Source organism: Balaenoptera physalus (assembly GCF_965194825.1).
Source record: "Balaenoptera physalus genome assembly, chromosome: 16".
Classification (NCBI taxonomy): domain Eukaryota; kingdom Metazoa; phylum Chordata; class Mammalia; order Artiodactyla; family Balaenopteridae; genus Balaenoptera; species Balaenoptera physalus.
In genome coordinates this window covers 11513314-11539572 of record NC_138898.1, presented here as the reverse complement: position 1 = coordinate 11539572, position 26259 = coordinate 11513314, and the positions used below count along the sequence as shown (strand labels likewise).

Genomic DNA, 26259 nt, shown 5'->3' with positions numbered 1-26259 from the left:
TTGTAGGGGACAGGTTTCCTGAGCTGCAGGCAGGCAGACAGAGAGAGGGTCAGGTGAATAGAGGGACAGGGGACAGAGGGGTCCAGGGCCCACCGGCTGTTCCCTCCTCCAGGGGCCCTGCAGAGGGAAGCTCATTTTCAACTTCTGCAGCAGCCCCAGTGGCATGCGGGCCGGGACCTGGGAGCCTGCTCTTCCTGTCATTGCCACTGGTGAGAAATCTCACACGTTGTAAAGGCAGCTAGGCTCCCTTCTGGCTGGGGCAGCCGGCTGGATCTGCCCTGGGCTGGCCAGGACGTTCCCAGGGTCCCCAGGCTGGGCAGTGTATCTGGTGGGGCCTCCTAGACCCTGGGATCCTCTCCCTGGGGGCGGGGCACGGACCCTGCATTTTCACAGTCCCGATAGCATAGAGCTCAAGGTGAGTCAGGCTGCCCAGGTTCAAATCCCAGCTCAGCCATTTGGAGCTGTGTGATCCTGGGCAACCTACCCAAACGCACTGTGTTCCTAACCATAAAAAGCTATAATAATATTAAAAATGTGAAATAATACAGTACCTGAACCTGGTTCAGGGGCTCCTATCTGCTTTCATGCCATGGACCCCTTTTATGTTTGTAAATTTAGATTTAAATTTATAAATTAAAGTGTATAGGATTAAAAGAAACCAGTTATATTGAACTAGTCGAATGTTCGATACGGGGACAGCTGTACTTCTTTGCTAATGAATTTAATGATAAGATCGGGCCTAATAACTAGGGTAATTTTGAAGTTGAAAAGAGGATAAAAGCTGTTTCTGAGACACTGTAGAGGGATGTGGAACAGCATGTGATTTCTGAGGGACAAAGCCACGGTCCTGCTGAGGTTCATTTCCCAAGTCCACCTGTAAGAGCAGGAAATGCTGAATTTCAGTTGGTTAGTGAAGATGTACCTTTCTTTCCCAGTCCAGGTTCATGGACCCCTGAATTCCACCGTGGGCCGCTGGAGGTGGTGGTGAATGATGAGGTCTCCTGGAGATGGTCCAGGTGCCCAGGAGCCCAGGTGAGTCTGGTGGGAACAGCCTCAGGTGTTCTAGAAAAGGAACCGGATACGGAGTCCCCTGGGTCCGACTTCGGCAGGCTTCCAGGAGGGAAGATGGGGCAGGACAGTAGGTGTCAGATGGCCAGCACAGGGGTCTGGACCCTCGTAACACCTCCCAGGTTTGGGAGATGCTAGGGTGGGACAGGGCCGGAGGGGAGCGGCCATTCTGTGCCTGGTGGCCTCTCTGGGACCCGGGACTGTGTGTGAGTCACCGTTTTGCGTCGCTGTCATCTGGGTGTCATCTGGGTCAGGGCAGGGTGTGTGTGTGTAGGTGTGAGTGTGTCTTTGTGCGGGAGACACATTTGGGAGGGTGGGGGGTGTGTGTCAGTGGGTGGGGAGTGTAGAGTGGTTGCATGTGTGAGTCTGTGTGTATATTTGTCAGCGGGTCAGTTCTGGGAGTGGAGTGGATTGTTGTGTGTGTGTCAGGGTTTGGTGGGGGGCTCTGGTGTATTTGTGTGGGATTTGGAGGTCTCTGGAGTGTTCAGGTTGGGGGTCTTTGCTGTTAGCTGGTGTGAGCGTGAGAACACGGGTGTGTTTGGGGGCGGAGGGAAGGATGGATTTTGTGTGCGTGCACGCATCAGGGCTGGTGGGGGGTGTCCGGTGTGTGTCTGTGCGAGCGTGTGTGGCCCTGTCACCGCCGGCTCCGGTCCCGGCCACATAAACTTCGCACCCCTGCGGGCGGGCTCTGGCGGCCCCGCAGTGGCCGCGTCAGGCAATGGGAAGCAGATGGGCCGGGATGGAGGCCATATGGGGCTGGGGGCGGGGGCGCATTCCTCCCTCCCAGAGCCGCCAGGAAGCCCCCTGCCTGTCGGCCCCCCATCAGGGCGGGAGCTGGAACTGACACAGTAACAAATGTCCCGCAGCCAGCGTGGAGCCGAGGGAGGCGGGGGAGGCAGCCCCTGCCCCACGGGGAGTGTGTGTGTGTGTGTGTGTGTGTGTGTGTGTGTGTGTGTGTGTGTGTGAGAGAGAGAGAGAGAGAGAGAGAGAGGGAGATGCGGAGTGGTCCAGGAGATGCTGGCTCGGGGGGAGGCTGCCTTGAGAAGCTGTAGCTGACCCCAGGGCTGTGCAACCTTGGGCACCATACATGCCTGCTTTGTGCCTCAGTTTCCCCAGCAGGGTCATAGCAGGGTGGGCATTTGGGATGGGATCCTGGGAAGTTTGGACGTACCCTCCTTCTCAGGGTAGGACCCTAACTGCAGAAAGCTAGGCAGATACCAACAGTAACAGTGACAAAAACAGTAATGGCAGCTAGCCTTGATTGCGTGCAGGGCACTGGATAATGGTTAAGAGGTGGGCTCTGGAACCAGAGTGGCCTGGGTTCAAATCCCTGCTCTGCCCTTTTCTGGCTATGTGACCTCGGGCAAGTCATGTCTCTCTGTGCCTCAGTTTCTCTTAATGGAGGTAATAATAACAACAACAACAGCAGCACCTCCCTTTTTCCAGGCGGTCACGAAGTTTAATCCGGGTAAAGTGCTCACCGCAGCGGCCGGTCCCACACTGTGTAAGCCAGGCTTGGGGCCCCAGAGTCGCGGGACACAGCTTTTCAGTAAGTGCTAGTTGTAAGCATCAGCTTGACAACCCCACGGAGTGTCTCCTGGGCTTAGGGCCATTTTGCAAGTGAGACCCAGAGAACCAAAGCACTCACCTCACCTGGGGTCACACAAGGGTTAAGGGGCAGAGCTGGGTTCAAACCCAGGCCACCTTCAGGGGGCCTGGCTCCCCCAACCCTTGTCCTGGACCCATTGGCAGGAGCCAGCCTTGCCTCCAGGCCCTGACTAGACTCAGGCAGCACCAGGTCCAGACCCTGGCTCCCCTCTCCCTGCTGTGTGACCTTGGGCAAGTGCCTGAACCTCTCAGGGCCTCAGGTGATTACCCTTCCCCCCAGGCTCAGGGATGAGGAGATGGACGGGACTGTTCTTCTCAAGGCAAATGTCCCATGAGTCATCCCTGTTACCTTTCCTCTCCTGGAGGCTGAGATGGGAGAGGGGCAGGGGTGGAGGGGGAGGGATCAGGAGCTGAGGCCGGCTCTGGGTAGCCTTGGCCCAGTCTGTTCACCTCTCCAAGCCTTCCCAAGGGGATATTTTCCAAAAGAGATTGTCAGGAAGCTTAACAGGATCTTGTAAATAAAGTGGCACATGCTAGGTACTCAACATGTGTTAAGTCCTCCTTCTCTTGAATTCTTATCCCTTATGGGCCCCTATTGGGGACGTCTCTTGTTGGTTCCTAACCAGCACCTACTCCCCCCCCTCTGATCCCCAGTCCAGGGATTTGGGGTGGAGCCAACGCTTCACCTAGGGGTAGGGCATGTGACCCAGCACTGACCAATCAGAGCACTGCCTCCTCGCAGCCAATGAGAGGCAGGCATGGGATTTTAGCTGGAACCAAAAAGAATGAAGTGCTTTTTATTCAGGTTGCTGGTTGAGTGGAAGCTTGGAGCATGGAGTTCATCTTGCTTCTATGAGCGGGGAGTTTGAATGAGAATGGAGGCAGGAAAAATGGAGAGAAAGCAAGTGCTGAGGATGAAATCTGAGTACCTAGATGCAGCCAATCCTGGTACCATTATGGTTCCTGCTTTGTGGGTGAGAAACTGAGGCCAAATCCAGGGTCACACAGCCAGGCAGGAGCAGAACAGGGATTTGAACCCAGGCCGACTGGCGCCAGCGGCTGTGCCCTGAACCTCTAGACTCCACAGAGCTCTTTGGTGTAAATCCCTCCCCCTAGCCTGGAATTCTCTCACCCAGCCTAGTTTTTGAACTCAGCTATTTCTGATCATCCCGAGGGAGAACGTTTCCTGCCTCTGGCAGAAAAATCAGGGGAGAAATGAGAGCCCTGTGGTCTGGCCCCAAACTCAGTTTGGGCAAGCTTGGCGAGATGAGAATTCGTTCCTTTTCTGTCTTTCTTTCCTTTCCTTTCCTTTTTTCTCTTTCTTTCTTTCTTTCTTCCTTTCTTTCTTTCTCTCTCTTTCTTTCTTTCTTTCTTCCCCCTTCCTTCCTTCCTTTCTTCCTTTCTTTTCCCTTCCTTCCTTCCTTCCTTCTTTCTTTCCTTCCTCTTCCTCGCTTGCTTCCTTTCTTCCTTCCTTCCTTCCTCCCTTCCTCCCTTCATCCCTCCCTCCCTCACTCCCTTCCTTCCTTCCTTCCTCCCCACCCCCTCCCTCCTGTCTGAAATAAAACATTGTTTACTCCAGCCCACCTCACATCTGGTTCATGCTTTCACCTCTGCCTGGATGACCTCCATCTCAGCCCTGCTCCTGGCCTAGTTGGCTGCATTAGGCCCCAGTACAGCAACCATCAGCAACACTTATTAAAATGCAGACCCCAGGGCCCTGCATGGACACAGGCATGTTTGCACACTGGGGGCAGGGCCGGTGGAGATGAACACCCGGTGGAGATTCAAATGCAGGTGATTCATGGGACACTGCACGAGGGTGTCCTTGGAGGGCCTTGAAGATCACGGTTAAAAGTTGTGCCTCGGGTGGGGCGGGTGCTAGGGAGCTGGACCCCTCTGAACTGGAGTGGACTGAGGCTGGGGACCTGAAGGAGGGGCCCTCTAAGTCCTTTGGCTCTTTGGATTCAAGTTTCACCTCAACTAGTTTTTCACTCTGGGCAGGTGCTGTAACTTCTCTGAGGCTTGGTTTACTCATCTGAAAAAAGGAGATTCAAAAGAAAAAGGCTCAATATGTGTTGAACTGTTAGTGTATACAAGGCTCTGAGTTCAGCACTTTGCATGGAGAAATGTATTCAATCCTCACAGCCCCAGGAGGTGAGTACTGTTACTCTTGTTAATTTTTCAGAAAATGAAACTGAGGCTCAGAGTGGTCAAGTTACTTGCTAAAGGTCACACAGCTGGTAGGTGGCAGAGCTGGGACTTAAAGCCCAGGCATCTGGCTCCAGACCCTGTGCTCTTACCAGTACTGTATAAAATTTTCGCTTTGTTTGTGTTATTCACTGTTGTGTCCCCAGGGCCTGACCCATGGTAGGTCTCACTAAATATTTGTGGAATGAATAAATGATCACCCCTTGAAGGGAGTTGACTCAATAGGTAATGGCTATTACCTCAGTAACGGCTCATTCTCCCTAAATGTGGGAGATATCAAAGCGAGTGCTAATCCTTGTTGTGAGCCTTGGTCGTCTCGCCCTGCTTTGAGTGTCAGGGATAGTAACAGTCCTACCACTGAGGGTTGCTACGGGGACCCTGTGAGATAACGCCGGGACCCCAAGCCCCATAGAATAGGCTCTGAGGGCATTAGCTGTTTCCAGCAGCTTCCTAGTCTTCACTCTGATTTCCTGGTGTGATCCTGTCCCCCTCACAGGCCAAACAGGCCTATGGCTGGTGCCAAGCACACAGTAGGTGCTCAGAGGAGAAGGATAGATACCTGAGCGCTTGCTGTGTGTTGGGCTTTTTAAACATTCATCATCTGACCCACTTTTCCCCCCAGCCAACACAAGAAAGGGGCCTGGTGCCTGGGCCTCTGTCTGTTGAATGACTGAATGAAATGCAGAGCTGGCTGCGTTGGTGGAGCGTGTCTGGCTCAAGCCCCACCCGCCACCCACTGTCTGCCAGCTCAGAGCCAAGCCTGGGTTTCCACATCTGCTGCTGCTGCCAGGAGGTGAGTGGGCCTTGGGGGAGGCAGTTCCCGGCCATGGAGCTGGGGATTTGTGGGAAGGCTGCCAGGGGGAGGAATTTCCTTCATGAAGTTGAGCCGGGTCTGAGTAATTCCTCGTCCAGCGGCGGCTGGGAGGGCAGGCATGGGGCCGTGGGACTCACAGTTCTAGCCGAGCCTGGAGCTCTGCCAGCTGTGGCTCTTGGGCCCCAGGTTCTGCCCCGGGATGAGAAGCAGCATCCAGGAGGTGCCACCGTGTGCTTGGACGAATTCCTTCACCTCTCGGAGCCTCACTTTCCACATCGGCACGGTGGGAGGGCAGCTGTCCCAGCCTGGTGGGGCTGTTCTGAGATTCAGAGGGGTCACGTATGCCCAGCTGGGGTGGGTTTTTTCATCGCTGTCTGGGGGTGCAGATGGCCTGGCCTCAGAAGCGACAGGCCCTGAGGGCCTTGGGTGAGTCATTTTGCTCTGCAGGTCCCAACTTCCCCCAACAGCCTGAGCCTGGGACAGGAGCAGGAATGTTCTCAGAGGCAGGAACTTTTGAACCACAAGTGAGAAAACAATGACAAGCATAATAATAATGCCTGTACAACGGAGCTTTCAACCGCTCCCTCATTTGTTTCTGCTTTCAGCTAATATATTTTAGCTCCGTTGGTTCATTCAGTGAACATCGCTGAACACATTTCGTGCCTGGCTAAGGTTGCCAGATTTAGCACCAACAAAAACAAGATCCATAACAACAACAAAAAGCCCAGGATGCCCAGCTAAATTTGAATTTCAGATAAACAGCAAATACATTTTTCGTATAAGCATATCCCATGCAATATCTATTAGTGTAAGTATATCCCGTGCAGCCCCACGGCAGGACCTGTGGGAGGCATTTTGCTCACACGCCCCCATTTCTTTTTCACACAGCCCTATGAGGTGAGAATTATCACCCACGTTTACTCATGAGGAACTGGAGGCTCAGGGAAGTGTGCCCACCCGCCCAGGGTCACTCGGACTGGGCGTCCTGACTGAGGGCCGGGCCTCAAGTGCCACTGGGCGGCGGGGTGCTGGGGGGGCCTTCAGTAGAGCCGCACTGACTCTCTCACCCCCTACTCACTTCCTGGATGGCAATTTCGGGAACACAAGGTCAGACTGGTAACTGCCTAGCACTTTCTCCCTGCCCCAGACTTCACCTGTTGGGGGAAGTCCCTGCGGGTCACCCAGGGCTGGAGGCTGTCACAGCCAGGACGTGGGCTGGGGAGCTGGGCGGGCAGAGCTCCCACACTGTGTGGGCAGAGTGGGCGTCCAGAGGGAGGAAGACAGATGGGGCTGCGGTCACCAGAGCTACCTTGGCCACAGCCCCTCGTCAACAAGCAGGGCCTCACTGACACCCTGGCTAAGTCCTGAGCCAAGAGGGGACCACTAGAGTCACCTCTCTTCCCACTGCATGCCCTTGGGGAACCCTTGGCCCTTTTCTGGACAGAGCCCCATCCTCTCTGCAAAGAGGCATTCTTTCATTCATTCACTCACACATTCACTCATTCATTTATTTGTGCTTTACTTCCACAGATATTTCTTGAACACCTACTATGTGCCAGGCATGGTTCTAGGCTTGAGGCATAGGGGGATACACCAGAAAACAAGACAGACCAAAAGCCTTGCTGTCATGGAGCTGATAGTTTAACGGGGGAGACAGATAATAGACACATAAAAACATAATTTCAAGTGGGAAGAGTACTAGGATAGAAATAAAGCAGGGGGAAGTGACAGAAGATGACTGCTGGGGACCCCTTGAGGCAGGGCAGTCCAGGAGGGCCTCTCGGAGGAGGTGACGTTTGAGAAAAGATCCAGAGAGTGAGAAGCAGCTGGTCGGGGGCAGATGTGGGGAAAGGGCTCCTGGCAAAGTGATCAGCATGTGCAAAGGTCCTGGGAACAGAGCAAGCCAGGTGACTGAGAGAATGTGTTGCTAGAATGCGGTGAACCAGGGGCAGCCTGGTGGGGCTGAGGGAGTTGGGGGTGAATCATGCAGGGCTGAGCAGATCACAGAGATCCTCTTGGCTCCCTGAGTCACCTCATCCAAGGAGCCTTCTTTGATGACCTTGGCTAAACTAGCCCTCATTTCATTCTTCCTTATAATACTCATCGCTATGTGGCATCAGAGTCTCTATTTATCCCGTGTATAGGGATGTACTGTCTTTCTTTTCCCATAATTGCAATGTCAGCTGGGCAGAATCACCCAGAGTTACCTATTGGCTGCCACATGGCATGGAAAATGTGGCCACAGGATCCAAGCATGGGAGCCGTTGATGGATGGCAGGGAAAACAGGTCCTGGGTTTTGTGGATTGTAGTTTTGACTTGATTTAAGCTTCACAAGCCAACTCTGGAACCCAAGCCCTGAGTACAACGAGATTCTCTTGAAATAAGATAATAATCCTGGCTAACTTTCACTGGATGCTTTCTGTACGCCAGGCACTGGGCTAAGCACTTTGTGTGTGTGTGTGTGTGTGTGTGTGTGTGTGTGGTAAAAGACACATAAAATTTACCATTTTAACCTTTTAAAAGTGTGCAATTCAGTGGCATTTAGTGCATTCATGCTGTTGTGCAACCATCACCGCCATCTAGTTCCAGAACATTTCCATCACTCCAAGAGGAAACTCTGTAGCCATGAAACAGTCACTCCCCGTTCCCCCCCTCCCTCTAGCCTCTGGAAACCACTAACCTACTTTCTGTCTCTATGGCTTTGCCTTCTCTGGGTATTTCATATGAATGTACTCATACAACATGAGGCCTTTTGTGTTTGGCCTCTTTCACATGTTCATTCATGTTGTAGCATGGATCAGTACTTCATTCCTTTTTACTACTGGATAGTAGTCTATTGTATGGATATACCACATTTTGTTTATTCATCCCTCAACTGATGGACATTTGCTTCCACTTTTTGTCTATTGTGACTAGTGTTACTATGAGCGTTTGTGTACAAGTCTTCGTTTGAACACCTGTTTTCAATTCTTTTGAGTATATACTTAGGAGTGGAATTGCTGGGGTCATACAGTAATTCTATGCTTAATTTATTGAGGAATTGCCAGCTCAGCACTCTTTAGTGTCCATGACCTTGGGGAATTCTCACAGCATGCTAATGAGGGAGACTGTGCATTGCCCCCATTCTGCAGATGAGGAAACTGAGGCGCAGAAAGTGGAATTCGTGAGCCAAGGTCACACTGATAAGAATTGATGAAGTTGGGCCCGTTGGATTGCAAACCACCTTGAACCCAAGCTGAAACAGGAGGGAGAAGGAGAGCAAGAACAGGGCTGTGTCTCCGGTCCCTCTACAGAGGAAGCTAAGGAAAGCCGTAAAAGGCAGCGTTTCTCTATCAGACTTGCTTGGATTCCAATCCGCCTTGCTCATTCCTGGCTGTGTGTCTTAGGGCAAGCCGGTTCACTTCTCTGGGCCTCCACTTCCCCATTCAAGGGTGCTAAGGAGACAAATTCCCTCAGATGGTAGTTTTAAGGATGGAATAAGAAGCCTGCCCCTGCTGTTATCATTATGAATGTTGTTATTTTCTGACACAAGGGGAAGAGGTTTCTCCAACCCTGAGATCCCATGCTCTTGGTTTGGGTGGGGCTGGGAGCAGAAGAGAGTGAGGGACTCCCAGAATCTCCTCTCCAGAGGGGCTGGAAGGGCTGGGCAGCCCAGGGGTGGAAGCGGCATCTACCTTCAAGTCCCACGTCCATGGTGACGCTGAATGTTTCGGATGGGAAAACAGTGCACAGTTTTCCAGAAATGCTTGGACGCCACCTCATCAGAAGAGAACGTAGCCTGGGTCCATTACTCCCCCAGAACCACAGCACATTTTAGGCCAGGAATAATAATAACTCGGCTTGTTACGTGGATGCCAGAGAATAAAAATCTAACTTGGACATATAACTCTAACGGGATGGAGAGTGTGACTGAGAAGTTTCACAGATGAGCTTTCAATACGAGCATGGGGGCGGGGGTCCCCAAGCCTCTTTGCTGAGCTCGGCACAGACCCAGTCTTGCAGACTCGGAGAACCTCAGGAACAATTACTGAGCGCTTGCCGTGTGCCTCGACTCATTCCACACTAAAAACAGGCTTGGGAGGCGGTTCTATTGTAAGGCCCTCTGTACAGATGGGGAAACTGAGGTGCAGAGAGGTAGAGGCACCAGCCCAGGGTTGAACAGCTAAGAAGAGGCTGAGCTGGGATTTGAACCCAGACAGTCAGGAACTGGATGAAACCCACACTCTGACCCACCACAGCCTTCCTTGGGGAAGGCCGGGAAAAATGTTTTGTGTTCTGCAAAATTAAGTGACCATGTCCGGCTGAGGTCACTGGCTGATGGGTGGGAGGCTGCTGATGAGGAAGTGGGGAGGGGCGTAAAGGCACCCCAGGAAGCGCCCAGTGTCCCTTTTGCTGGATATTTTCCTTCCTGGATTCTTGGCCTGGCTGTTTCTTGGTGAGTGTGTGTGGGTTGGAGGGTTAGTGAGAGAAGGGAGACCCCGATTCTGGTGCTGGGGGGTGTTGGGATCCAAGGTCAGGTCTGCAGCCCAAGGTCCCTTCTGCCTGGGAGGTGCCCGGGGAAGTGCACGGTCTGTCTACACTCCACCCAGCCTCCTGCCCCAGACTTGCCAACTAGGCACGGCCACTGCCAGGACTGCCTCCCCAGGTTGCCAGTTCTGCTTTGTGACCTGGGTAAGCGTAACAGCCTCTCTGAACCTCAGTTTCCTCCCTTGGAAGGTGGGGATAACCCCCCCCCGTGCAGTTGGGAGGGATACATGGTTGGGGATGCCACTCTTATTCCCTCTCTTGCTGCCAGCAAGAATCCACGTGGAGTGTCTGCGCGGCCGGGGTGGGGGGGGACACCCCTGGCCCAAGCCCGGTCGGACGTCAGGCGGGAGGGCCCTTGGTGTCGGCCAGGGTTGGCTCCGGCCCGGCCGCCTGCCGGACGGACGTTGGGGGAGGGAGGCCCCTCTCCCGCCAGACTCCTGAGTCACAGTTTCCCGGCGCTGCCAGCACCACGGGAAAGGGGGGAGGTGGGTGGGGACAGGGGGAGGGGAGGGGAGCCTGGGGAGTGGGCGGAGAGCTGAGATCCCAGTTGTGGCTGTTTTGGGGCGGGACGGAGAGAAAACCATCTGTCCGGAGCAAGTCAGATACGAAGGGGGTCCTGCGGTGTCAGAGTGGGATCCTTGCACCCCCGTCCTGGGTTATAGGCAACAAACTCAGTCCCTAAATACCCTAACCCCCGTTCCCCATGTACACACGTACTACACTCGGCTTCATGACCTTCTTTCTGTTTCTTGAATTTGTAGATCAGGTTCCAGCCGCAGGGACTTTGCACTTGCTATTTCCTCTGCCTCAAACACTTCAAGGGACCGGCTCTTTCTCAACCCCAGGCTTAGTTTAGATGTCACCTCCTCAGAGAGGCTCCCCCTGACCACCTGAGCTTTCAAGTGTCCTCTTCCTCCTTCCCCTCCCGATTCCTCGAGCTCATCCATTCACTCATTTATCTGCCCCCAGGATACTGAGCACCTGCTGTGGGCCAGGCCTTGCTCTGGGCACGTGGGATATAATAATGAACAGAGCAGCAACCTCCCTGCCCTCATGGAGCTGTCATGCCACCAAGTGAGACAGACCAGCACTGATGAATATGCAGTAACATGGGCTGTCGTAAGGGTCAGGAGGGAAGAATCAGGCACAGGTGGTGGAGCCAGGATGCCAGAGGGAGCGGTCTCCACGTTGGGTGGGGGGTGAAGGAAGTTCTCTCTCAGAAAGTGATGCCACAGAGACTTGAAGGAAATAAGGGAGGGGACCATGTGAGTATCTGGGGAAAGAGTTTTAGGCAGGGGGAACAGCAGGTGCAAAGGCCCTGAGGCAGGAACATGGCTGACATAATCAAGGAGCAACAAGGAGGCCAGTGTGGCTGAAGCAGAGTAGGCGTGGTGGGATGAGGTCAGTGAGGGCACGGGGTGGGCAGATAATCAGGCCGTGGTGAAGATTTGACATTTGCTCTGAGCGAGGTGGCAGCCCCTGGAGGGTCTTAAGCAGAGGGGCAACAGAAGTGGTGAGACATGGCCAGATTACAGGTAGATTTAGGGGGAGAACTGTCCTGTCTCAGAGGCAGATTAGGGAGAAGGCTAGGGAGAGGGAGGTGCCACGAAAATGCTTCAGTTGGAATCAGGACCCCTCCAACCCTCCAGGCAGACAGGCAGGGTCCCCCTAGATCACCCTTGTCCTGACAGGCCCAAGCCTTGGACCAGGACTCCGCCCCACAAGTGAATTGGGGTTTTCAAGGTCAGGCTTGAATCTGTGTTGGGCAGAGGGCAGTTTCTCACCAGTCAGCCTTCCCGCATGGAGGCTTTTTGGGGAGAGGGGGCGACCCTAAGTCTTCTCTCTTTCTCTTTCATAACCAGGAGGCTAACCAGGGCCTTGGTCAGGTCTGGGAGGTAGCTTGCGGGGAGGGGGCCAGGACCTTTCAGAGCCTTGCAGGCAGGAGAGGTGAAGTAGAAACCACTAGTGAGGGGGAGAAGCAGCCCGTGGCCAGCCCAACCCCCAACTCCCCAGGCGCGCGCACACACACACACACACACAAAAGACTTGGTGTCTCATCCCTCTGGCCATGGTCCCCCCACCTCCAACATGATCAGGCCCATGGGATCCTGTCCAGAGCCGTGACCAGTGAGTCAGCAGGAATCACCCCAGACAGGAGCCAGTACCCTGGTGCCCAGACCAGAAACCACCCCTGACCTGTCCAGCTGGACAGGAACAGGGACCTAGTGGGCGGAAAAGCCCTCAGAGCAGGATAGCTGGGGGGAGAGGCAGTGAGGTAAGACCCCCCCAGTCCAAATGCAGCTCTCAGCCACCTGCCCCCGATGGTTCCCACTGGGGTCTGGATAATAGTTTGAAGAGGTGGTTTTGGTTCTTCCGTCCAGTACTGTTGAGGCCTTGAGGGTCAGTCTGGCTTTGCTGCGCTGTGTTGGGTTGTCGTGGTGTATCAGGTCCATTTCATTGCAGTTTCCGTTCTACTGCGTGTTCCAGTCTGTTCCAGGACCTTCCATTCCTTTGTATTCTATTGTGTTTATTTGTTTAGTCATGCAACATATGTTTATTGAGCACCTAATATGTGCCAGGCAGTGTTCTAGGTGCTGGAGTTACAACTTTGAATAAAGCAAGATCCTGCCCCAGGGAGTTCACAGGGAGACCAGCAACAAACCAAAGAACAGCATCAGGTAGTGGTGAGAGCAGTGGAGAGGAGTGGCAGCCAAAGGACAGATCATAAAATAGAGCTGAACAGGGAGGGGCTGCTTTCAGCAGTGGGATGGAGGGGGGTCAGGACTGGCCTCACTGAGAAGGTGACATTTGAGCAGAGACCTGAAGGAGGTGAGGGAGGGAGCCCCACACCTATCTGAGGGTCAGGAAGAGCATTCCAGGCAGAGGGAACAGCAAGTGCAAAGGCCCTGAGGTAGGAACTTGGCTGGTGTGTTCAAGGAACAACCAAGAGGCCAGTGTGGCTGGAGCAGATAACCAAGGGGACAGTAGGAGAGATGGGGTAGGAGAACAAGTCTTCCATGCATTTCAAGCAATTTAAGTGTTTCTAAGAATATTTTCGCCTTTCCCAACAGATTTATAGCAGCAAACCCCACCATCTGAGATGTGTCTGCCGGTATTCTGGTCCAAGCCTTTGCTCTCTGGGGCCTGATCTTGCCAAATGGTCTTCCCGCTGCCTCCCAGAGCTGGGCCAGCTGTAACAGGGCCTGGGACTGGTTCATTCCTTCCTTCCTTCCTTCCTTCCTTCCCTCATGTATTAATTCATTCCACCAGCATTTACTTAGCTGAAACAGTGAGGAGCAAGATAGACACCATCCCTGCCCATGGGGAGCTCAGAAGTCCAAAAGGGGAAACCATGATGGAGGATCCCCGAAAAAGCTGCAAACCCGGGCTGCCTCTGAAGAGGGAGGTAACACCCACTCCAACAATAGCAATGAGTATCGAGATCCCTTCCTTTTTCAGAGCCTTTATGGGAATCAGCTCATTCATTCTTACAGCAACTCTTACTGTCCCCATTTCACAGCTGGGGAAACCAAGGCACAGGGATATAAAGGGCAGGGTGGGCAGAACCAGGCTTTGTCCTTGGGTACTTGGTTCTCGCCCTGCCCTCTCAATGCATCCCACTGGGGCTGGTCATTGGGTGTGGAGAGAGGGCCCTTGTTGTCCAGTTAATCCTGTTGTTAGGTGTGAAAAAAGATGTTTTTTGTCTTTTCTGGCCCCACTGCATGGCTTGTGGGATCTTAGTTCCCTGACCAGGGATTGAACCCAGGCCTGGCAGTGAAAGCTCCAAGTCCTAACCACTGGATCACCAGGGAGCTCCTGAAAAAAAAATGTTTAATTGATAAATTGTTGCAAGCACAGCCTGGGAATCCACTGTTGGAGGAGTAGAGGGGAGGGATGGATGTGGGGTTATGTCAGATGGGCAGGCTGGGTGCCATCCGGGGAGCCTTCCTGGAGGAGGCAGATGCCAGGCAGCAGGGAACAAGAGGGACAGAGCTCCCGATGGTGCTGGTGACAGTGTGGGTCAGCTGGGGTGGCCTTGAATGGCAAGTGCCCGTGTGAGTGCGTGTCTGTGATGTGGGCGCCTGGGATGTGTGTCTGTGTGTGGTGTTGTATATTTCTGTGTATCTATGTGTGTCTGTGCATTGGCATTGTGTGTCTGATTTGGGGCTCTTTGTGCTTCTGTATTCATAGGTGTCTGTGGGTGTGTGCAGTGTGTATGTGTGTTGTGTGTCTGGGATTTTGTGTGATTGGGTATGGGTGTCACATGTCTGTTTTTTTGATCAGGTGTCAGGTATGTGTTGAGTGTTGTGTGTCTGCTGTGTATTTGGGGGTATGTGTGTGCATGAGTGTATAGGAGAGTCTGTGTTCCTGTGATCATTTTATGGTCTGTGACAAGTGTCTGGGTTCCTGTGGGTGCAAGGCCATGGGCAGGTCCCTGCCTGCAGACACACCCCAGAGCAGCAGCAACAGACAGATCGGAGTGGGGAGGGCTGAGTCTGATCCCCAGGGCAGGAGGCTGAGTCCCCCCAACACGAGCCCGCTCCTCGCCATCACCCAAGTAGCCCCAGAGCAGCAGAAGGAGGCCTCAGGCTCAGAACGAGGGTCAGGGCTCAGCTCACCTACCCTTTCTAGGCCTCGCAGGGTCCCTGTGGAGTCAGAAGCCCCCATGGAAGGTGTGGAGTGGGTACAGTGGACACTTGCAGGCCTGGGAGTGGAGTACTTGAGCAACTTGGGGGCCATGGGGAGCTCTGGCCTCCTCGGACCTCAAGGCAGACCTGAGTTAGTGCACATGTGTGGTGAGGGCAACTACACACACTTAGCTCACACCAGAGCATGGGAGGAGACCGCATGCTGTTGTGTGCACAGATGACACACACGTACAAAAGGGTAAGTGTGTGCTCCAGGGTAGACATGTGGGCACAGACAGACAAGAGTATGTAGGGACAAATGTGTGTGCAGTGACGACACACGTGCACACATAGACACATAAGTGCACAGGCAGGTACTTAAATGAGTGAAGAGTGGGGCAATGGGGCTTGGTGGGGACTGTGGTGGGCAGGATTCACTGTCATGCGGGGAACTCGGCCCATTGCCATGGGAAATGGGAAGTCTGGATTTTGATGGAAATCTGGGGCAAGGAATTGAAGTTGTTTCAAACCCTGTGGGAGCCGAAATGACTCCTCTGTCCCTCTGTGGGTCTGGCTTGGTCCGAGGGCCCTCAGTTTACGGTCTCTGCCTGTTGGCTGAGACTGGGAGCTTGTTATGTGCCCTAGAAAAGTCCCAGGCCTCTCTGTGTTCAGTTCCCTGTGGCCGGGCCTAGGGGAGGACCCATGTGATAGAGGGCTGGGACTGCCTGGGGGAGAGCCAGACCGGGACGGGGAGGCACTGTCCTGCCTGCAAAAGTCATTTCTCACCACCACCTCCACCCCACCCGTCTCCTGGCATCTGTCAGGACCTTGATGGATAAAACATCCTGCCAGTGCTTAGGCCCTCCCCTCCATCCTGAGATAGGCGCCAGCTCTGGATGAGTGGCTCTGGGCACTGGTGGGTGGCAGGGCCGGTGTCAGAGTTGGCCTACAGAATCCCAGAGCGAGGCAGCTCTCAGCAGGCCAGGGTCATTACGGAAGGCTTCCTGGAGGAGGCGGTGGGGCTGGAAGCTGCTGGCCTGGGAGTCAGACACCTGGGCTCAGACTAGACCCCTACAAGGTCAGTGAATATGTCATCTTGGTCACATCTGTGTTCTCAGCTCCCAGACCAGAGCCTGGTACGTAGTAGGCACTCAATAAATTTCTGTAAAATGAAAGAACAGAAAACAATAGCTTGGGACTTCCCTGGCAGTCCAGTGGTTAAGAGTCTGCACTTCCAATGCAGGGGGTGCGGGTTCGATCCCTGGTCAGGGAACTAAGATCCTTCATGCTGTGCGGCATGGCCAAAAGATTAAAAAAAAAAAAAAAAAAAGAGAAAACAATAGCTGTAGAGAGCATTTTCCTTATGTAAGAACTGTGAACAACCCTATGAGGTATGTGCTATTATAATCTCCCATTTTATATATGAGGAATCAGGCATAGAGTGGTTAAGTCATTTGCCAAAGGTCACACAGCTGTCAAGTGACAACACGGGGTTCAAACCCAGGCATTTCTGCAAAGCATGGTGCACACCACTCTTGAAGGGTTCAATGTCTATCTCTCCCATGGGGCTGTGAAGGCCACAGAAGTGAAGCTTGTCTGATCCCTGCTCATTTATTTTGGCCTGGCACATAGTAGGAGCTCAATAATTATTTGTGGAATAAGTTACAAAAGCCCTGTCTCTTGAGTCCTCAGACAAGTCATTTCTCTCTGAGCCCCAGTTTCCTCGTCTGTGTGATGGGGCAGTTTGGATGCTGGGAATCTGGGTTCTCCCAGGCCCCTGTCTGGGTGGGCAATGACTGGCCCTGGAGCCTCTCCAACCCTGAATCTCAGGGGTGACCACTCTGATGGTCCCAAACCTGGCAACTCACCCCAGCAGGCAGGTGGAGGAGCTGGTTCTCTGGGCCTGAGGCAGGGCTAAGAACCTGCCAGCTCAAAGCAGGACAGGGCCTGAGCTCACAGGTCCAGCTGCCTAGCAGGTTTGAGCTTCCACTGGGTTAAGCAATGCCCCACCTCACCCCCAAGGAAGGAGATCAGAGCCCTGTTAAATGGAGCACCTGCTGAGTGCCGAGCCCATCCTCTGAAACCTGGCCACCGGCCTGGGGAAGTGGGGAGCAGGGCTGTGCCCATTTTACAGATGGGGAAACTGAGCTTCCCAGAGGGCCATCAATTCACCCAAGATCTCAGAATCCAGAACCTCCTGCTCCAGGCTCTTTCCTCTGCCTGACCCTTCTTTTTTTTTTTTTTTTTTTTTAATTTAATTAAATTTTGGTTGCGTTGGCGTGAGGGCTTTCTCTAGTTGCGGCGAGCGGGGGCTACTCTTTGTTGTGGTGCACGGGCTTCTCATTGCGGTGGCTTCTCTTGTTGCGGAGCACGGGCCCTAGAGCACGCGGGCTTCAGTAGCTGTGGCTCGTGGGCTCTAGGGTGCAGGCTCAGTACTTGTGGCGCACAGGCTTAGCTGCTCCGCGGCATGTGGGATCTTCCCGGACCAGGGCTCGAACCCGTGTCCCCTGCATTGGCAGGTGGATTCTTAACCATTGCGCCACCAGGGAAGTCCCCTGACCCTTCTTAAGTCAGGGAGGGAGAGGTACAAGAAGGGTCCCCCCAGAGCAGGAGGGGGTCTCATGACCCCACAGTCGTCAGGAATGGCAGGCCCCACCCTCTTTAAAGGCCCGGGGTCTTTTTGTAACCACAGGAGCAGCTGAACCTAATTTTCAGATGAGAAAACTGAGACCCATCTTGTTCTGGGTAGTGAGTGCCGCTTCTCCCCTCGTCCGTCTCCCAGGCCCTGAATGACCCCCTCCAACTCTCAGACATCCCCCCTCCTGGTTCCCTCCCCCTCACCTGCCTCGCTGTGCCTCAAACACACCAGTTGTTCCCTCACCTCAGGGCCCTGGCGTTCAGGGGTCCAGCTGCCTGGGACCCACTTTCTCCTCTTCACTTGGCCACTCCTCCTTTTCTAGGTTTCAGCCCAAAACTCTCCTCTTCAGAGCGCCCTGCAGTCGACCTCACTCTAAAGTCTCTTCCATTTGTCACCCTTATCACATCTGAATCATCGGGTTGGTTTCTTCCCTGGCTTGTTAATTCTCTGTCTTCCCACTGGAAGGTCAGCCCCTGAGGACCGTCCTGTCTGTCTCATTCTGCTCTATCCCCAAACCCAGCCCCGTGCCTGACAAATCCGTATCTGCTGAATAAGTATTTTTCAATGAATTTGGACCTGGCTAAATGCCTGATGCATAGTAGGTTTTCAGCCAAGTTTTCAGCCAAATTGAAAGCAAGTATAGTTTTCAGCTATAGTGACAATGATGGACCAAGGAGGGACAAGTTAGAAGAACAGGAAAAACACACACAGTGGGGGTCTGGTCTTGCTTGCTGTGTGACCTTGGGCAAGTGCCTTGCCCTCTCTGAGTCTGGGCCTCCGTTGTCCCAGCTGGAATAAGGGATGATCACAGATTGCCTCCAGGGTTGCTGGGAAGCCTAGCAAACTCTGTGAAAACTGGAACCAGCCTGCCTTCAGCAGATGCCCACACGCTCCCCACCCCTGCGCCCTGCGTTTCCCCAGCTGGCCAGGGTGAGCGGGGAGGCGGCCTGCCAGAGTGTGTGCGCAGAAAGATGGAAAACTCCCACTTGCTGCTCTCTCCTTAGGCCAGGGCAGGGGTCCACCTGTCCAAGGTCACAGAGCGCAGACGGGGAGCCGAGGGGGTGGGGATTGGGCCTCCTGGGGTCTCTGAGAACAAACCATCCATTGTAGCCTTGTGGGTGTTGGGGGACTTGAAGGGCCTGAATGAGGGTGAGGAGGCAGGGGCAGGTGTGGGAGCAGGTGTCCACTGTCATCTCTCGACATCACTCCAGGGGGGCGGGGAGTGTCCCCATGCCCGCCCCAGAACCGGCCTGGCTGGTCGGACATCTGTCCTCTGATGCTTTTGTCAGGAGCCATCACAGATGTGAGCCAGGCCCAGGGTGAGGTGGGTAGAGGGGGATGGGAGGATGGGGAGGTAGAATGTGGGAGGGGCCTGAGGGGTGCTGGGGGAGAGGGACCTGGGATAGAATCCCAGCCCTGCTCCTTCAGGCTGGGGACACTGGGCAAGTCATGTCACTTCTCTGAGCCTCTGTTTCCTCATCTGTAAAGCGAGGCTAAAACTCCCCTCTGTGTGCAGCGTCTGTGCCAGTGAATCTTCCAGGCACATGTGAGGGTCAGGGGATGGGAGGCTCTGAGAAATGCTTTGGGGCCTCAGGCTGCCCACAGCTCAGCCCCCTAAAAGAGTTTATCATTCTTTCACCCAAGAAAAGGTTACTGGGCACCTACTGTGTGCCAGAGCCATGCTGGGTGCTGGGGACACAGGAGTGAGTGGGACAGAGGAGGTCCCTGTCCTGGGGGGAGAAGGCAGAAAAGCCATAGGCAGAAGAACGAGCAAGAAAATTTCCAGGGACTTCCCTGGCCATCCAGTAGTTAGGACTCCACGCTTCCAGTGCAGGGGCTATGGGTTCGATCCCTGGTCGGGGAACTGAGCTCATGCAAGCCACACAGCGTGGCCAAAAAAAAAAACAACAAACCCCAAAACAAAAAACTCCAGACGGTGATACAGGCAATGAAGAATTAAATGAAGGCTGAGTTAGAGGGTGACAGGTGGGAGCTGCTTTAGACAGGGGTCAGCGAGGCCTCTCTTACAGGGAGGTGACTTGGAGGAGGAGCGGCTCGGGAAGGCTGGTGGGCTCCAGGCAGCCGGCACCACTGCAAGGGCAAAGGCCCTGAGGTGGGACTGAGAGCTCGTTTTGCGTTTGCAGAGGAACTGCCAGGAGGCCCCTCCGAGAGGGGATCCGGCCTGAGGGGACCCTCCTGCCCTGTTCCCAGGGGCTGAGGCCAAGGGGCAGGGCAAGGGCCAGGCTGGAGGAAATGGGGCCAAGACCCCGGCTGGCAGACTCTCCTGGGACTCCTAATATCCCGAGTGCTGGTGACAAGACCCAGTCCCAGGTGGCAGGGGGTGGGGGCCTGGGCTCGTAAAGCTGATCAAAGCAGCGGGCCTGTCCTAGCCCTGGCCGCTTCCTGCAGGGCCCAGAGCAGCCCAGCTTGTGGGAAGCAGCCTCTCAGACTTGCTTTGGGGTCTCTGTGTGGCTAAGGGCAGGTCCCTGAGCTTGTCCAGGACTCAGTTTCCCCACTTACCTCACAAGGAGGGGCTGAGTGGAATCTCTGGACAGCCTGTTTCATTCTACATCTTTGACAAGAGCTCAGCTTCTGGAACCGCAGATCTGGGAGTCTGAGTCCCAATCCTGCCACTGTGTGACCTCAGGCAGTGACGCCCCCCCAACTCTGTCCTCAGTTTTCAGCTGGGGTTCATGATAATATCTACTTCAACATCCTAGAGCATGGAGTTTATTGATGTAATTTGTACTGATAGTTTCTTGCTTATCTAATGGTAATGGTAACGATCCTCAGGCATCCTAGTGGAGGAGCCGTGTCCCAGGCAGCAGGTTTGACAGGTTTGTGGAGCAGAGGGTGAGGGTCTGCGCCCCACAACTGCTCCTTCTGGGCAGGTCTGGGCAAGGGGTGGCCCCAGAGACAAGGATTTCCAGCTTGTCTGGGCCACAGCCCAAGGCCCTGGGCAGCACTTCCCAGGCCTCGTGGCCTCCTGGGGCCTGGCCTGGCTTTGGAATCCCGGGGTTCTCACCAGTTCTCTCTGAGGCTCTGTTTCCTCAGCTGCCAAAGAGGGATGAAAATCCACCTGAGGAAGATTTGTGGTTGAAAACAGACCCAGGATTCTACCATGTCTCCCCACCTCCTCTGCTGCCCTTCTGGTCCAGCCCCATCCTCTTATTGCAGCGACCTCCTCTGGGGCTCCCTGCATCCCCCTCCTCATCCCCCTGCATCCCCCCATCCCCCCTCATCCCCCCTGCATCCTCCCTCATCCCCCTGCATCCCTCCATCCCCCTGCATCCCCCCCCTCATCCCCCTGCATCCCCCCATCTCCTGGCATCCCCCTTCATTCCCCTGCATACCCCCCCTTATCCACCTATAGTACACTCTCTGCTGGAGAACCTGGGTCAGACCACATCCTTCCCCTGCTCAGAACCCTCCAGGGCTCCCACCCCACACAGAAAGCCCCCCCCCCACCCCCACGCAGCCCACAGGCCCAGCGTGGCCTCCCCTCACCCTCTCCACCCCTCCCCATCGTTCTCATCCAGCCTCACCACATAAAACTACTAAAGCCCGTGTTCAGACTGCCTTTCCCTGCTCTTATCAGCTTCTAGCACACTATATAAAATACCAATTTATGTTGTCTGTCTGCCTCATGTGCATGTCAGCTCCATGAAGGCAGGTTTTTTTTTTTTTTTTTTTTTTTTTCTGTTTTGTTCCCAGCTATATCCCCAGTTCCTAAAAAAACGGTTAATAAGTGTTTGTGGAATGCAGGAATGCATCCTCGTCCAGCTCTGGGAGGCAGGCGCTATTGTATTTTGATTTTATGAAGGAGGAAAGTGAAGTTGAGCAAGGCAGGAAGTTGGTGAGTTGCCCAAGATCTCAGACAGCTGGAGTCAGGGCGATAATAATAATAACAGTAAATAATAATAATACAGCTAAGACATATTGGGCTCCTACCATGTGTCAGGCACTGGGATGTTGGAATAGAAGTGGAAGAAAAGAGCCAGGCACACGGTAAGTGCTTTACATGGGATAACTCTTGGAATCCTCAGTGGGACTCTGTAGTAGGGACTATTAAACCCATTTTACAGATGAGGAAACTGAGGCTCAGAGGGATTAAGTAACAGATCTCTAACAATAATAGCTACTATAGCCCCAGTTTACTGAGCTATGCTCTGGGCACGCTTCATATCCGGTTTCTCTCTTCTTTACCACACCTTCTACTGTACTTTACAACAAAGAAGCCAGCTTCTGAGAAGTGCTGTAATTTGGCACTGGTTGTAAGATGGTATGAGAGAGCTTGGGCCCGTTTCCCAGGTTCTTCTGCCCCAGGACATACCTGGCACTGGAAGGTGGAGAGGCCCAAATACAGAAGCCCATTGCACATTTGGTGCCTCAGAGCCAGAGGACCTCTCTGGTGCCTTAGTTTCCCTAAGTCTTTTCAGGGTCTGGGGCTCAGGCTGCCCCCCAGCATGGAACTGGCAGGGGTCTTCATTCCTGTTCATAGTTGGGACTCCTGCTTTGTCTAGGGAGGGTCTGAAGAAGTGGTGACAACTCTACTGTGTGACCTAGGGTAAGTTGCTGTGCCTCTCTGAGGTGCCAGCCTCAAGTGACTCCATGGAGTCATGGTTTGCTCAGAAGGAGGCTCTGGGAACTACCCATCCAAGGCCTGGCAGCTGGGAGCACCTGCTTCCTGCCTGGAAGGACCAGGAGGAGCAACAGAGCCACCCTGCTCCAGGCCTGTTTCCCTTCCCACCCTGCCCCCTATTAGAGCTCTGCAAGTCCCCAAGAAATGGGGTCCAGCCCTGTCCCCCATCCCATCCTCCACTATTCTGGCTGCCTTTTCTCACTGGGAAAGAGCAGTAAATAATCAGGAGGCCGCATTCTCCAGGCTTCCCAAAGCCGGCATCTGCACCTCTCCTGAATCTGTCTCATTCCACCTTCCCCTGTGGCCTGAAACCGCCCCCTCCCCCCTGCCCCCCCTTCCTGGCATTCAATCCCTGTGATTCAGCCCGTGCCATGGCTCTGCCTCTTCTACAAATTGGGAAAGTGAGGTGCAGAGAGGTACCTGGTGTGGTCCTGAGTCCAAGGAAGCGCCTCATCTTTCCCAGAGGGCCATAGGGATCTTTCCAAAGGCCTCCCCTGTCACACCCTTGCCTGGGGTGATAATGGCTCGTGGGTGGAGCACACTCTGTGTGTACTGTCCCCTACTTTACAGAAGAGGGAGCTGAGCTTCAGAAGGGCACAGCCACCTGTCTGAGGTCATACAGCCGGGAGGTGGCAGAGTTCTGTGACTACAGAGCGGGAGACTGAGGCCCCGAGAGGAGAAGGACCTTGTCCAAGGTCACGCAGGCCCTGTTAGGGTCTAGATCCCCAGTGAGGCTGGGCCAGAGCTGGAAGCACTGGATCCCAGGCAAAGCTTTCCCACGGCCCTGGGGTGTGGGTGGGGGGACTGCCTGGCATTTCCTGTTTGGGCAGGACCTGAGTGGGGTGATGGGGGGAGACTTCCCGTGGCCCCTCCCCCTTCTCAGGAAATAATCCGGACCCAGGGGCCAGGCCCCCGCCTTCCCCAGGATGCAGTGAGGGGCAGAGGCTGGGAGCTGGTGTCCTGGGTTCCAGGCCTGCTCTCTCTTATTGCCTGTGTGTCCTTGTTCCTGTCCTTCCATCCCATCCCAAAGTCTCTGCATCCTTGGGGGGGGTCCCCATTCTTATCATCCAATGAACAGACTCAGCAAAAGTCCCAGGCCCTCGGGAGTCCCAAGGCTGTGACCCTGAAGAATCACTTCCCCCTCTGAGCCTCAGTTTCCTCCTCTGTCAAATGGAGTCATTGTGGGGGTGGAATCAGAAGCGCCAGCTCAGCACGTTGGAACTCCACATCCCGGAGGGAGGGAGTCATCCAGGTCTCGACACTGACCTGGCATGCGGGTTCCCAGATGGAGAATTGAAGTCGTAGAGGTCAGGGGACCCATGTGAGGACACAGCCAGCTGAGACCTCTCCACTGCCATTTCCTGGGAGGCAGCTATGCAGCACCAAGAAGGCACACCATAGTGTTGGATACTCCAAGTTCAAACTTCAGGCCTGCTATTGTCTGGCTGTGTGGCTTCAGGCAGGTCACTCTACCTCTCTGAGGCTTAGTTTTTTCTTCTGCAGAATGGGAGAAAACTAACCTGATGGCAGGACTTAGTGAGCTAATTAAGCATGTAAACCACCCATGGCAGAGCCTGGCACCCAGTAGGCCTTCATTTCATGGTAAGTCTTCTTCCCGGGGAGGAGGCTGGGCGAGGTCATCTTGGCTGTATTCAGTGGGGGAAGGGTCAAGAGTCCCAGGTGGGGTTGCCGGGAGAGTGAGGAGCAGTCACTGCCCCACAGCTCTAGGTAAGCAGGACCCGGCTCCTCTGCATCTCGGCCCCCCTTGGTGCTGCCTCTGCTCTCCGGACCTGACCTGGCAGGCCTTGCCTGCCTCACCCCACCACGCTTGCTCACTAGTGCTCTTCTCCAACCACACCGGCCCCTTTTCGGCTCCTCCATCCTCCAACTCATTGCAGCCTCACAGTTTTTGCACCTTCAGATCTCTCTCCCTGGATCTCCTTTTCCCAGTGTTTTTCCTTCTTTAACAGAAATTTTATTTTTACGTTCTATCATTAGAATCTAAAACAGGACCTTGAATCTTTTAGGCATTTAATAAATATTTGGCCCATGAATAAATGAAGAGATTTTGATTTTTGATCTAATATGAGTCTTTGTTTTTTAATAGACCCATTCAACCCATTTACATTTATTGTTTACAGGGATATGTTTGATCTGTGTCATCCTGTATTTTGTTTTCTGTTGAGTGAATGATTGAATGAATGAATAAATGAATGAACAAAGCAGAGTAAATTCTAAGTTGCTGGGGTGGGCTAGAATTGGGGTTCTCCAAACTGCCCTGGGCCATTCAGGGTAGGAAGAACATGGAACTGACCCTGGTTCCCTCACTCTTGCAATTATTTATTCCACTGCCCTTAGCCCCCAGACAAGGGCTTATCGTCCATCTCTCCCAGGTGTCCCCCATCCCTTCCCTCCTACCCCCACCTCCCCTCAGGAAGTGCCAGGTTTATGATTCTGGGTTCTGAAGCCAGATCCCCCATTAACAGGAGGCATGGTCTTGACTTACCTCCCGAGTCTTCATTTCCACACTTGTAAAATAGGGGTCACGGTATTAGCTTCCGACAGTGATGATCATTGGGAGGATTAAATGAAAGAACTTGGGTCAAAGGGCTTAGCACTGTGCCTGGCTTGGAGTAAGAGCTCAGTAAGCATTAGATTTTATTATTTTGTTGTTGTACCTCAGTTTCCTTCAATTGTAAATGAGGCTGCTTGTCATTTCCTTCTAAGTACCTCAGGATCCTGCCTCCAAGTCTGGAGTTGGAGAGCTGTTCAGTCTACACTCTCATCTCCGTCTCCCCAAGCCCGCAGACACGGTCATCTTCCAGGGCTCGAGGGGGTCCACAGAGGCCTGACCCACCACCAGGAACTGGGGAGAGGAAACAATACCAGCTGTAAAGAGAAGTTCATTCCTTCCCCCTGGCCACACCAGCATTACCCCATCACACAGATGAGGAATCTGAGACTCACTGGCTCATTTAATCCACAGACGCACCCTGAGCACCTACTGTGTGCAGGCTGTGCTGGGCCCTCTCCCACAGGGCTCACAGCTTAGCGGGTAAGACAGGGAGAAAACAACTCACCCTGTAGGATTTAGATCAAGTGCCTTGCCCAGCCCATAAATGGCTCCCAGAGAACCTACCAGCATCCCTGCTTGTGGGGGTGGACGGGGGACTGTTCCCTTTCCACAAAAGGAGAAAGCCAGGCCAGAGGGGGCATCCCGTGCAAAGCCTCCAGCTTCCTAGGGGTGTGGCAGCCTTCCTGCCTTTGCATGGCTGGTGCCTCTGCCGGGAAGGGACGATTCTTCGCGGTCGCCACGGATCCGGCTCTGTGTTCAGGGCGTCACTTCCTCAGAGACCCTTCCGGGATGGGAGGGCAGGGTCAGCGCCCCAGGGTTTCCTCTTGTATAACGTGTGTCCCACTCACTCCCGCGGCTGTCCTCGCTGAGCCTCCTGAGGAGGTGCAAACTTTGCGTTGCCCAATGAGCCGCTGCAGGGTCACACCTCCACCAGGAGACACTCCCACCCCCCAGAGGTCCAGCCACTTGCTACAGGTGCCCACGGCACCCAGAGCCTCATCCCCCTGCGCCTTCTCCAGCTGCAGTTCTGCACTTTGTTTGCAGGATGACTGCATTGGTGACTAGCATCCTCTATATATTTTTAAATTTTTTTTCTTTTTTTTTGGCCACGCCACGCAGCACGTGGGATTTTAGTTCCCCAACCAGGGATCAAACCCGCGCCCCCTGCATTGGAAGTGCGGAGTCTTAACCACTGGACCGCCAGGGAAGTCCCAGCATCCTCTTTAGAACATCAGCTCCTCGAGGACAGAGATCTCTGCCTGTTCCATTCACCATTGTGTCTCCCAGTGCCTAGTACAGAGCCTGGCACATAGTAGGTGCTCAATAACTATCTGTGGAAAGAAGGCAGGAAGGAAGGAAAGAAGAAAGGGAGGGAGGGGTTGCAATTCATTTATCCAGTTTTGCATTTGTTTGTTCAGCAAGTACTTATTGAGGGCCAGCTGTATGCTGGTTCTGGGGAGAGAGTGGTGACAGCACAGACAGGTGTCCTGCCCTCAAGGCGCTTGCTGACTTTCTGGTCGCTGTCAGCAATTGTGATATCAGCTGGTGAA

General features: G+C 54.0%; 1 long non-coding RNA gene across 3 annotated transcripts; it reads left to right on the top strand.

Annotated features, from left to right (window-relative positions):
- Positions 1-4481: 4481 nt before the first annotated feature.
- On the top strand, positions 4482-25939 carry LOC309644935. Of its 3 annotated transcripts, none has more exons than XR_014254664.1 (4): positions 4482-4830; positions 5507-10134; positions 23638-25189; positions 25829-25939. It is a non-coding gene; the product is annotated as an uncharacterized lncRNA (long non-coding RNA). The 3 variants fall into 3 exon arrangements; XR_014254665.1 differs by having other exon boundaries at positions 4482-10134; positions 23638-23736; positions 23857-25189; XR_014254666.1 differs by having other exon boundaries at positions 4482-10134.
- Positions 25940-26259: the final 320 nt, after the last annotated feature.